This window comes from Malus domestica, chromosome 14 (genome assembly GCF_042453785.1).
Source record: "Malus domestica chromosome 14, GDT2T_hap1".
Taxonomy (NCBI): domain Eukaryota; kingdom Viridiplantae; phylum Streptophyta; class Magnoliopsida; order Rosales; family Rosaceae; genus Malus; species Malus domestica.
In genome coordinates this window covers 16,665,666-16,677,730 of record NC_091674.1, presented here as the reverse complement: position 1 = coordinate 16,677,730, position 12,065 = coordinate 16,665,666, and the positions used below count along the sequence as shown (strand labels likewise).

The following is a 12,065-nucleotide window of genomic DNA, read 5'->3' as shown; positions in this document are numbered from 1 at the left end:
TCTAATTCTCCGTTCTCTTGCAAGATAGATCCTAGGTAGCGAAAACGGTCACTTTTTGTGATCTTCGCTAGATTGCTCCGGTCATTAGTGTGGATAAGTATATAAATGGATAGAGATAGGAAAGCAAACACAAGATGTACGTGGTTCACCCAGATTGGCTACGTCCACGGAATAGAGGAGTTCTCATTAATTGTGAAGGGTTTACACAAAAGCAAACACAAGATGTACGTGGTTCACCCAGATTGGCTACGTCCACGGAATAGAGGAGTTCTCATTAATTGTGAAGGGTTTACACAAGTACATAGGTTCAAGCTCTCCTTTAGTGAGTACAAGTGAATGATTTAGTACAAATGACATTAGGAAATATTGTGGGAGAATGATCTCGTAGCCACGAAACTTCTAAGTACCGGAGTGTGGTATCGTCTTGACTTGCCTTATCTGTCTCATAGGTAGATGTGGCATCTTCTCTGGAAGTACTCTTCCTCCATCCAGGGGTGGTATCTGTAACTGGTGGAGATGCACAAGGTAATGTATCAATTTCACTTGAAGCTTACTTGTAGTTTCATGCTTGGTCAAGCGCGATACAAACCATGTAGTAGGAGTCCCCCAAGTCGCCGAGCTAGGGGATCTGCTGAAAGATGTGACAGACAAGGTAAGCAATCAGAGCTCCGGCTGATTGTTCACATTCTCCCTATCTTGCAGGCAGCATGAAGGATAAAGAGAAGAAAAATGAGGAGAGATGATATGGGATACTTTTGCTTTTGAAGAAGTAACTTTCCACAGGCTTATTCTTGAACTGGGCTGAAGGGTTTTCTGGTTTCCTCCAGAGTATAAGGCCGACTGAAGAATTTGAGGGTCAAAACAAGTCCATCAAATCTAGAGTACGTTCGACCCTGCTGATATGGGATACTTTTGCTTTTGACAGAGTAGTGGATGTATCGGCACGTGTGCTGTTACGCTTGTCTCCACATGCTTCCTTGTATCCTTCTCACTTGCCCTATCTGTTCCTCAGGCAGATGCGGTATCTTCCCTGGAAGCATAAGATGTTGAAGATGAGTACTCGAGAGCAATGCCAGGTAAGTAATTAGGTAAGGGGTTCCACGCAGTCAGTTCCTGGCTGGAAGCTTGATTCCAAGTGCTGACTGATTGCTCTCTTTCTCCTTGTCTTGCAGGTAAGAATAAGGCCAAAGGAAAAGACAGGGATACTCTTGCTTTTAACCCTGATGATATGAGATATTCTTGCTCTAGTATAGCTTGTTTACAGAGGTATTATCGGGGGGAAAGAAAGCTGAATATTTCGAAAGGCTTCGTTGGGAGTGCCCTCTCAGATAAGAGAAAGGGTTGAGCATTTTTGCAGGTCTGCCTGTCCGTTAGGGATGGAGGTCGACATATATAGGAGTCTCCCTAACATCAAGTAATAATGCTATTCCTTTACCCTGCTTGGTTATAGCACGGTAGTGGGAGCTGCCAGCTTCACATGTTTTAACTCTGTCAGAGCACTTTGAAAAAGTGGTCTGTGGTATCTGGAAAGCTGATGTTGCGTGTGAAGATTACAGACAAGCTTTATCCAAGGAGATCCAGCTCTTGAAGTTGGGAAAGTGGTGCCTCTTCGATTTTCGAACAAGCAATCCTGTCGGAGATCTGGCTCTCGAGATTCGGAGAACGATGCCTCTTCGATTTTTGAGAAAGCAATCCTGCTGGGGGTCTGGCTCTCGAGATTCGGAGAGCGGTGTCTCTTCAATTTTTGAGAAAGTAATCATGTTGGGAGTCTGGCTCTCGAGATTCGGAGGGCGGTGCCTCTTCGATTTTGGAGCAAGCAATCTTGTTGGGGGTGTTTTCTCGAATGTGAGTAAAGGTTGGGCGTGTTTGCTAGTCTACCTTGCCACGAAGCAGAGGTTGACACACAGGGACTTTCCAATTATCCAGCAGTGGTACTATTCCTTTACCCTCTCTTCGATTTTTGAGAAAGTAATCATGTTGGGAGTCTAGCTCTCGAGATTCGGAGGGCGGTGCCTCTTCGATTTTGGAGCAAGCAATCTTGTTGGGAGTGTTTTCTCGAATGTGAGTAAAGGTTGGGCATGTTTGCTAGTCTACCTTACCACGAAGCACAAAGGTTGACACACAGGGACTTTCCAATTATCCAGCAGTGGTACTGTTCCTTTACCCTCTCTTCGATTTTTGAGAAAGTAATCATGTTGGGAGTCTGGCTCTCGAGATTCGGAGGGCGGTGCCTCTTCGATTTTGGAGCAAGCAATCTTGTTGGGAGTGTTTTCTCGAATGTGAGTACAGGTTGGGCATGTTTGCTAGTCTACCTTGCCACGAAGCACAGAGGTTGACACACCGGGACTTTCCAATTATCCAGCAGTGGTACTGTTCCTTTACCCTTGTGGGTAATAATATGGTAGCTAGACCTTCAAAATTTATGTGTTTAAACTTTGTTAGTGTTGTTTCTTTGCAATTCTTTTACCCTTCTTGGTTAGAGCGATGTAGTGGGAGCTGCAAGCTTCACGTGTCTCAACTTTGTCAGAGAACTTTGGCAAAGTTATCTGTGGTACCCATGAGCTACTGTTGCGTGTGGGAAGTGGGTGATTGAACAGTGCAATTCATGTGCTTTCTACTTCGTCAGAAATCTTCGACAGAATGCCCATAATTTCCGCAAAGCTAAGTGTGCGTGTGACAGGTGCTGACAAGGCTGGGAAAGTAGGTGCCTCTTCGATTTCTGAGATCGGCCCTCGTGGTCTCTGAGCAGCCCAGCTTTTGAGAAAGCAAGCCTCTTCGATTTCTGAGATCGGCCTTCGTGGTCTTTGAGCAGCCCAGCTTTTGAGAAAGCAAACGCCTCTTCGATTTCTGAGATCGACCCTCGTGGTCTCTGAGCAGCCCAGCTTTTGAGAAAGCAAACGCCTCTTCGATTTCTGAGCAAGCGCCTCTTCGATTTCTGAAGCTTCGTCGAGTGCAGATTTTTATAGGGGCTGACATTAAGTTCCAAAGCACACTTGAATATCCACCAGTAGAAGCTCCATTCTTGCACTTCTAAGATCTTGATTTGTCCGACCTCTTCTCTCTTCAACACCTTTGAAAATGTCTGGCCCCTCCGACCGTCGTTTTGACTTGAACCTTGTTGAAGAGGCAGCCCCGCCTTCTCCAGACAACATATGGCGCCCATCCTTCGTCTCCCCTACTGGTCCTCTTACCGTTGGGGATTCCGTGATGATGAATGATATGACCGCTGCGGTAGTGGCCAGGAACCTTCTCACTCCCAAAGATAACAGACTACTTTCCAAACGGTCTGATGAGTTGGCTGTTAAGGATTATCTGGCTCTCAGTGTTCAATGTGCAGGTTCTGTGTCTAATATGGCCCAACGCCTATTTGCTCGAACCCGCCAAGTTGAATCATTGGCGGCTGAAGTGATGAGTCTCAAACAGGAGATTAGAGGGCTCAAGCATGAGAATAAACAGTTGCACCGGCTCGCACATGACTATGCTACAAACATGAAGAGGAAGCTTGACCAGATGAAAGAATCTGATGGTCAGGTTTTACTTGATCATCAGAGATTTGTGGGTTTGTTCCAAAGGCATTTATTGCCTTCGTCTTCTGGGGCTGTACCGCGTAATGAAGCTCCAAATGATCAACTTCTGATGCCTCCTCCTTCTAGGGTTTTGTCCAGTACTGAGACTCCGAATGATCCCCCTCCGGTGCCTTCTCTTTCTGGGGCTCTACCGACTGCTGAGACTTCTCCTAAGCAACCTTTGTGAAGGCTCCCTCTTGTTTGTTTAATTTGACTCCAGTATATGTACATATTTGTAACTTATCGGGGATATCAATAAATAAGCTTTCCTTCATTTCAACGTATTGTGTTAAATACACCAAAGCTTTCTTCGCTAAGTTCTTTGAATTTTCTTTTGTTGAAGCTTGTATGTTGAAGCTTTGTGAGTGGAGCATATAGGTTGAGGTAGTGTTCCCTTAATTTCCCGAATGAGGAAAACTTCTCGGTTGGAGACTTGGAAAATCCAAGTCACTGAGTGGGATCGGCTATATGAATCTTAGAACGCCATTGTGTTCTGTCCTGTGTCATGTCCTCCGTTAGATCCAAGTACTCTAAGTCTTTTCTTAGGGTCTCTTCCAAAGTTTTCCTAGGTCTTCCTCTGCCCCTTCGGCCCTGAACCTCTGTCCCATAGTCGCATCTTCTAATCGGAGCGTCAGTAGGCCTTCTTTGCACATGTCCAAACCACCGTAACCGATTTTCTCTCATCTTTCCTTCAATTTCGGCTACTCCTACTTTACCCCGGATATCCTCATTCCTAATCTTATCCTTTCTCGTGTGCCCACACATCCAACGAAGCATCCTCATCTCCGCTACACCCATTTTGTGTACGTGTTGATGCTTCACCGCCCAACATTCTGTGCCATACAGCATCGCCGGCCTTATTGCCGTCCTATAAAATTTTCCCTTGAGCTTCAGTGGCATACGACGGTCACACAACACGCCGGATGCACTCTTCCACTTCATCCATCCAGCTTGAATTCTATGGTTGAGATCTCCATCTAATTCTCCGTTCTTTTGCAAGATAGATCCTAGGTAACGAAAACGGTCGCTCTTTGGTATTTCTTGATCTCCGATCTTCACCCCTAACTCGTTTTGGCCTCCATTTGCACTGAACTTGCACTCCATATATTCTGTCTTTGATCGGCTTAGGCGAAGACCTTTAGATTCCAACACTTCTCTCCAAAGGTTAAGCTTTGCATTTACCCCTTCCTGAGTTTCATCTATCAACACTATATCGTCTGCGAAAAGCATACACCAAGGAATATCACCTTGAATATGTCCTGTTAACTCATCCATTACCAACGCAAAAAGGTAAGGACTTAAGGATGAGCCTTGATGTAATCCTACAGTTATGGGAAAGCTTTCGGTTTGTCCTTCATGAGTTCTTACGGCAGTCTTTGCTCCTTCATACATATCCTGTATAGCTTGGATATATGCTACTCGTACTCCTTTCTTCTCTAAAATCCTCCAAAGAATGTCTCTTGGGACCCTATCATACGCTTTTTCCAAATCTATAAAGACCATATGTAAATCCTTTTTCCCATCTTTATATCTTTCCATCAATCTTCGTAAGAGATAGATTGCCTCTATGGTTGAGCGCCCTGGCATGAACCCGAATTGGTTGTCCGAAACCCGTGTCTCTTGCCTCAATCTATGCTCAATGACTCTCTCCCAGAGCTTCATTGTATGACTCATTAGCTTAATACCCCTATAGTTCATGCAATTTTGTACATCGCCCTTATTCTTGTAGATAGGCACCAAAGTGCTCTTTCGCCACTCATTCGGCATCTTCTTCGTTTTCAAAATCCTATTGAAAAGGTTAGTGAGCCATGTTATACCTGTCTCTCCCAAAACTTTCCACACTTCGATTGGTATATCGTCTGGGCCTACTGCTTTTCTATGCTTCATCTTCTTCAAAGCTACACCCACTTCTTCCTTCCGGATTCAACGATAAAAAGAGTAGTTTCTACACTCTTCTGAGTTACTTAACTCCCCTAAAGAAGCACTCCTTTCATGTCCTTCATTGAAAAGATTACGAAAATAACCTTTCCATCTGTCTTTAACCGCGTTCTCTGTAGCAAGAACCTTTCCATCCTCATCCTTGATGCACCTCACTTGGTTTAGGTCCCTTGTCTTCTTGTCCCTTGCTCTAGCTAGTTTATAGATATCCAACTCTCCTTCTTTGGTATCTAGTCGCTTATACATATCGTCATAAGCCGCTAACTTAGCTTCTCTCACAGCTTTCTTCGCCTCTTGCTTCGCTTTTCTATACCTTTCACCATTTTCATCGGTCCTATCCTTGTATAAGGCTTTACAACATTCCTTCTTAGCCTTCACCTTTGCTTGTACCTCCTCATTCCACCACCAAGATTCCTTTTGGTGTGGGGCAAAGCCCTTGGACTCTCCTAATACCTCTTTTGCTACTTTTCGGATACAACTAGCCATGGAATCCCACATTTGGTTAGCTTCCCCCTCTCTATCCCACACACACTGGGTGATTACTTTCTCTTTGAAAATGGCTTGTTTTTCTTCTTTTAGATTCCACCATCTAGTCCTTGGGCACTTCCAAGTCTTGTTCTTTTTTCTCACTCTTTTGATATGTACATCCATCACCAACAAGCGATGTTGATTAGCCACGCTCTCTCCTGGTATAACTTTGCAATCCTTACAAGTTATACGATCCCCTTTCCTCATTAGAAGAAAATCTATTTGTGTTTTTGACGACCCACTCTTGTAGGTGATCACATGTTCTTCTCTCTTCTTAAAGAAGGTGTTGGCTAAGAAGAGATCATATGCCATTGCAAAATCCAAGATAGTTTCCCCATCCTCGTTTCTCTCCCCAAAACCATGGCCACCATGAAAACCTCCATAGTTGCCTGTCTCCCTGCCCACGTGTCCATTTAAATCTCCTCCTATAAATAACTTCTCCGTCTGAGCAATTCCTTGCACCAAGTCTCCAAGGTCTTCCCAAAATTTCTCCTTCGAACTCGTATCCAACCCTACTTGAGGTGCGTACGCACTAATCACATTGATAAGTTCTTGTCCTATTACAATCTTGATTGCCATGATTCTATCTCCTAATTTTTCATTGCATGAAAAATGTACGTGACCAAGACTTGTACCAAGAAAAGAAATCTGCATGAAGAAAATAGAATCAAGAATTGCGATCATAATTGTAAATTCACAAAACTAATCACGGTGATCTCAGCTTTAATTTAGTCAAAATACCTATTAGAAAAAATCAACTTCTCCTAGGGCTCAATTAAACATGTGAACACGACTAAATTGAATATTAGAGTACGCAGCGAATAAGACTACAAAATAATAGGAATATTATTAAACTAACGAGAATGCCGGAACGGCTACAAAACTCTAGAAGGCTACATTGTGACTAACTTAATTCTTTGAGCTACAAAGCGTCATATATATAGAGAACTAACCTAACCCTAATAAACAAGAAAATGAAACCCTAATACTAACGGGCTAAGCCCAAATTCAAACAATAAAATAATCCTAAATTCCAACACCCCCGTCAAACTCATGGCGGTACATGGCAAGAGTTTGCAACAAGAAGATGAGGATGCAAGCTCCGTTAGGCGGACAATACAAGACAAGATCTGTTAGGCGGACATGATAAGGCAAGTTCCGTTAGGCGAACACAATAAGGCAAGCGATTCAAGCGAACAAACGAACAATCCATTCAGATGGCAGATGTGCTAGGTTTCTGGTTGCAGTGGTAGTGTGCAGATGGGGTTGATGCGAGTGTAGTGATGATGGGATTTTGTTGCCGTGGTGGTTCAGTGGGTTCAAGACGGAAGTGGAGTACAGGGTCGAGCAACAACGATGGTGGGGCAGCAGATGTAGGCAACAAGCGGGTTGCATTGGACAGTTAAGCACTGGTGCAGCGAAGTGGGAAGGTTGGCATCAAACTAGTTTATGTTTGCAGTGGGTTGGTGGTGGTGCGGCAATGTTGATCAATGGCAGGCGGTGGTTCGAATTGGTGCAGATGCAAGAGCAAGTGCAAGCTGAGTAGTTTCTGGGCAATGACATTATATATATATATATATATATATATATACACACATATATATATTTTCAAACTAAACCAACGACAATCTAAACAACGAACAAGATGAACAAACAAACTGATACGAATCAAGGGCAGATTAAATCCCGAAGGATCAAACCTGCTTTGATACCAAGTTGAATATCAGAGTGCGCAACGAACAAGACTACAAAATAATAGGAATATTATTAAACTAATGAGAATGCCGGAACAGTTACAAAACCCTAGAAGGCTACATTGTGACTAACTTAATTCTTCGAGCTACAAAGCATCATATATATAGAGAACTAACCTAACCATAATAAGCAAGAAAATGAAACTCTAATAGTAACGGGCTAAGCCCAAATTCAAACAATAAAATAATCCTAAATTCCAACACTATTGACGCATGCTCTAATTACTCTTGGTGGTGTGCCGAGCCATTGCTTGACATTGTTCAGGCGAGAGTGAACAATGTGGTGTTAATCTTACTTTGTCTACTGCGCCTGCTGATCCAGAAAAACGCTTTGTCCAGCAAATGAGAATGGTGTCATGCTGGTTAGGAATTCCCAGAAAAGCGCTTTCCCCTTTTTCTCTCTATTCCGTAAAAAGGAACCAAAGTAGAGGGAGTGAGAAGAGTAATGCTAGGTAGACTAAATTAGGAAGCTAAATTATGTGTCACTAATAAAAAACAAGCACGTTAATCAACATTTAAGTAATAATCCAATCATCAACTTTCATGTAATTTAATTTACAAAATTTAGTCTACACATTTAGTCTCCCTAACATTATCGAGTGAGAAATATGATGTTGACCCTCACACCAACAAAAATAATTCTGTTTTGTTGAACTCTTTAAATTGGTATTATTTCTTAATTGAATTCTTATTTAAAACATATAACTGTACGTCTTGATCGTTTACAATATCGTTATATCATAAATTAAAGGATCAAAAGACAGAATGGAAATCGAAGCACAGATGGGAGATGAAGTAAAACATCATAATGAACAACGAGCCGGGGATGTAGAATACTTATAAAAGCTTTGGGAGCTTGATACATATATACCTGCCAAATTTAACAACTAATACCATTTCAACATATTTTCAGTATACTTGGAATCCATTAACCTAATTGATTAATTACATCACTGTCGCTATATAATTAAACTCAGACATCACGCCTTAAGAAGGGAAATTAACTCCGAAATTAATTGCAAGGTAAGATTTGTTAGAATTTGATGGTTGTATGTATATGTGTGTATTTGTATATATTGAAGGCAAAGAAAATGAATCAGAAATAAAGAATGAGAGAGACTGCAATGCTGAGAATCTTACTTTACAAAATCATTCATTCATTGTGTAGAGAGAGAGTCTAAGCTTATGAAATCCTAGCCATCCATCTTACAACCTGTGAGTTTAAGACACATGACATTTCTTAGACCTATAAGTCGTAACAAACTAATTAAGTTCAAATTCAATCTCGCAATATGAGCACAAACCTTTTTATCATACTAAGGGCTCGTTTGTTTGACCTCCTTAGCTAGGATTGGACTAGCTAAGACTAATAACCCACGTTTGGCATGGCTATGGACTAAGTTAAATGGGACTAGCCCGGACTCCACTACATGCCTCGTTAAGTCATCCTAATTAGTCCGACCCAAAAGCATGGGATTGCTAAGAACCTCAATACGCTGCTTCCCTCGCCGTCTCATTCGCGTGAATTGGTGGGAGCGAACCGTTGTTCTTCGTCAAAGCTATTGATCCTCCGGTGAGCTTCTAGAACAATTCTCCTCTCTCTCTCTCGGATTGATATAGGAATTGGGGGATGAATTTGGTGATTAGAGCTGCTCATGAACTTGGTCAATTTGCCTTAAAAATTGATAATTATTTCTCTTGAATTGAAGAGGAACCATTGATGAGTAGATTTTATATTATACATTTTACCCTATTCTTAGTATATTTTGGTTAATATTTTGGAAGAATTTTGATGCTTTGAATTGTATTTTCAATATAGGACTTTTGATTTCCTCTGGAGCAAAACAAGACCAAATGGACGAATTTTGGTGTAATTCTAGCTGAAGTACGTTTGTGAGTCACTTAGCTTGATTGTATCAAAATTTGAGATTTTTCTACCAAGCAGTTATTTTCTGGCTATAAAATAAAGGAGCGATGCGCGGTGCTGGAAAATGACGTTTCTGGGTTTAAATTACGTTTTTGGAGCCCAAGATGATCTCGGATGGTTTCGTGGCCTTCTGAAGATGTGTTCGGAATGTCCTGATCTTTAAAACAAGCTATCTTGGGCCGATTTGGAGGAGATCTGAGGCTAAAACGTGGCTGGACAAGTACTTGGCAGATTCTCCTAGTTTAATTAGGGTTTTATTTTCTAAGATATTTTATTATTTTTCTTAGTTTCCTAATTGGAATAAGAGACCTATGTTTTAGGGTTTGTGCGATGGCTTAGCAAATATATTGCTTTGCCCTTCTTAGTTTTTTTTTTTTCTACGCTTTCTTTTATACAACTTTGGAGACAAAGAGAATTGCTAGGGTTCTTGGAGATTTTCTACTTTAAGGTGTTTTCATTCCTTTTATTCTTAATAATATTTTCTATGATTTCAATTATGAATATGCGTAACTAATTTCTTTTGCTAGGGTGAATCCTTGAGCCTTAGTATGAATATGTAATTTTTATTTAATTGCTTATGATTGATTGCATGCGTACTTTGAATTATTAATCACTTGGATTAAAACTATCTAATTGTCTTAATGCCTGATCACCATTAGGATCTTTAGAAAAGTAATTTGATGCAATTTTGGTCAAAAGGTTCCCTGAAATTGACGCTGGCTTCTTGTGATTAATAATTGTAATTTCACTTAAAATGAACACCACGTCTTAGGGGTTGCATTGTTTTTCAAAGGGTTTTCATAAAGCATAATGAGTCTCTCATGTTCAGATTTGATCCGAACATCCGGACGGGTTGCATGTTAGAAATATGTTCTATGTTGGAGGTTCCAAGTAGAATATAAATTAGGAAAACCTAACCTTTAAAGTGGCATGTGTAGATCATAAGTAATTGGTAAAAGCTCATAGGATTGTTAGGTGATGGTGGAACCCTAGTGCTTTCTTAATTTGATTTCTCCAAAACTGTTTCCTTTTCTTTCATCTTTAATATTGCAGATTAGTTTACTTTTATTAATTAAATTCGTTTTTAATTTAAATAGGTTATAAAATCAATCATCTCAATTTCTACTTTACAATAATTAATTGGAATTTGGTTGGTTTCGAATTATTTAATAATCCCTGTGGAGAACAACCTTGCGAGATCCGTTTATACTACAATAACCTTGTAATTCTTGCAAGTATTATAAGAATTTTTAGCCCTTTCATGTGTGTAGTAAAATCCCTATCAAGAAAATGGCGCTGTTGCCGGGGATTATTTAAAATAATTCACTCTAATCAGATTCTTCATTAATTATTGCTGTACACATAAAATAAAATATAAAAAAAAGAAAAAAAATTAATTAAATTAAATTTTTTACTGATCACAGCAGGGCAGTGCATATTACAATCTGTGCATGGTCAACACACGTTCAACAGATCAGAAATTGATTCCATTTGATCCAGAACCTGAGCAGACGTTGAGAAGAAGACGTATGGAACAAAATTTGCAGTGGGTTCTTTCTTTGCAGGGGACTTTTCTGCAGTCTTTATTTTCTGGAGATCTGCATAGCAAAGAAAAAATGGTGTTTGTTATTCTAGAGGCTGGTCAGCCCTATGGTGATTCACGGACAACTCACAACACTAATATACCCAGTTGCATTACTTATCCAGAAGTGGAGGAAGGGTTTACATTCGAAATAAAGCACACATGTTGATATTGTACCTACATTTCATGGGTTATCAACCGACGATCCTAACATGCATATCGCAGAATTTTTAATGGGTTGTAAGAATATTTTGGTTAGAGGATTTTCAGCCGAATCCATTAAACTCCGTTTATTTCCATACACTCTGAAAGATCAAGCAAGGCGATGGCTCCTCACACTTCCATCTGCAAGCATTAGTACTTGGGCCCAACTCAGTGAAATTTTTTTAAGCAAATATTACCCAGCTTCAAAGACTCTTGACATGAGAACTCAAATTTTATCTTTTGCCCAAAAACCAAATGAAGAGTTTCATGTGGTGTGGGAACAGTTCAAGGAGTTGATTAGAAAATGTCCACATTCCGGTATTAATAATACTGATCAAATGCATATATTTTTCATAGGGTTAAATATGACTACAAAAACTCTTGTCAATGCTTCATACGGTGGTTCATACAAAGATAAAAATGCATAAGAAGCTTGTTTGTTATCTGAAAAAATGGCAGCAGATACACAATAGTGGGCAGTTAAGCAGCTGCAATCTAGGTTTGTTTTTGAGATGTCTAACTGCTCTCCTTATGTTACAGCACAAATTGAAAAAATGGAGAAAAGA

The 12,065-nt window shown here is 40.5% G+C and overlaps 1 non-coding gene across 1 annotated transcript; it reads right to left on the bottom strand.

Annotated features, from left to right (window-relative positions):
* Positions 1-11,714: 11,714 nt before the first annotated feature.
* On the bottom strand, positions 11,715-11,819 carry LOC114821259 (small nucleolar RNA R71). Its single transcript, XR_003768705.1, has one exon. It is a non-coding gene; the product is annotated as a small nucleolar RNA R71 (small nucleolar RNA).
* Positions 11,820-12,065: the final 246 nt, after the last annotated feature.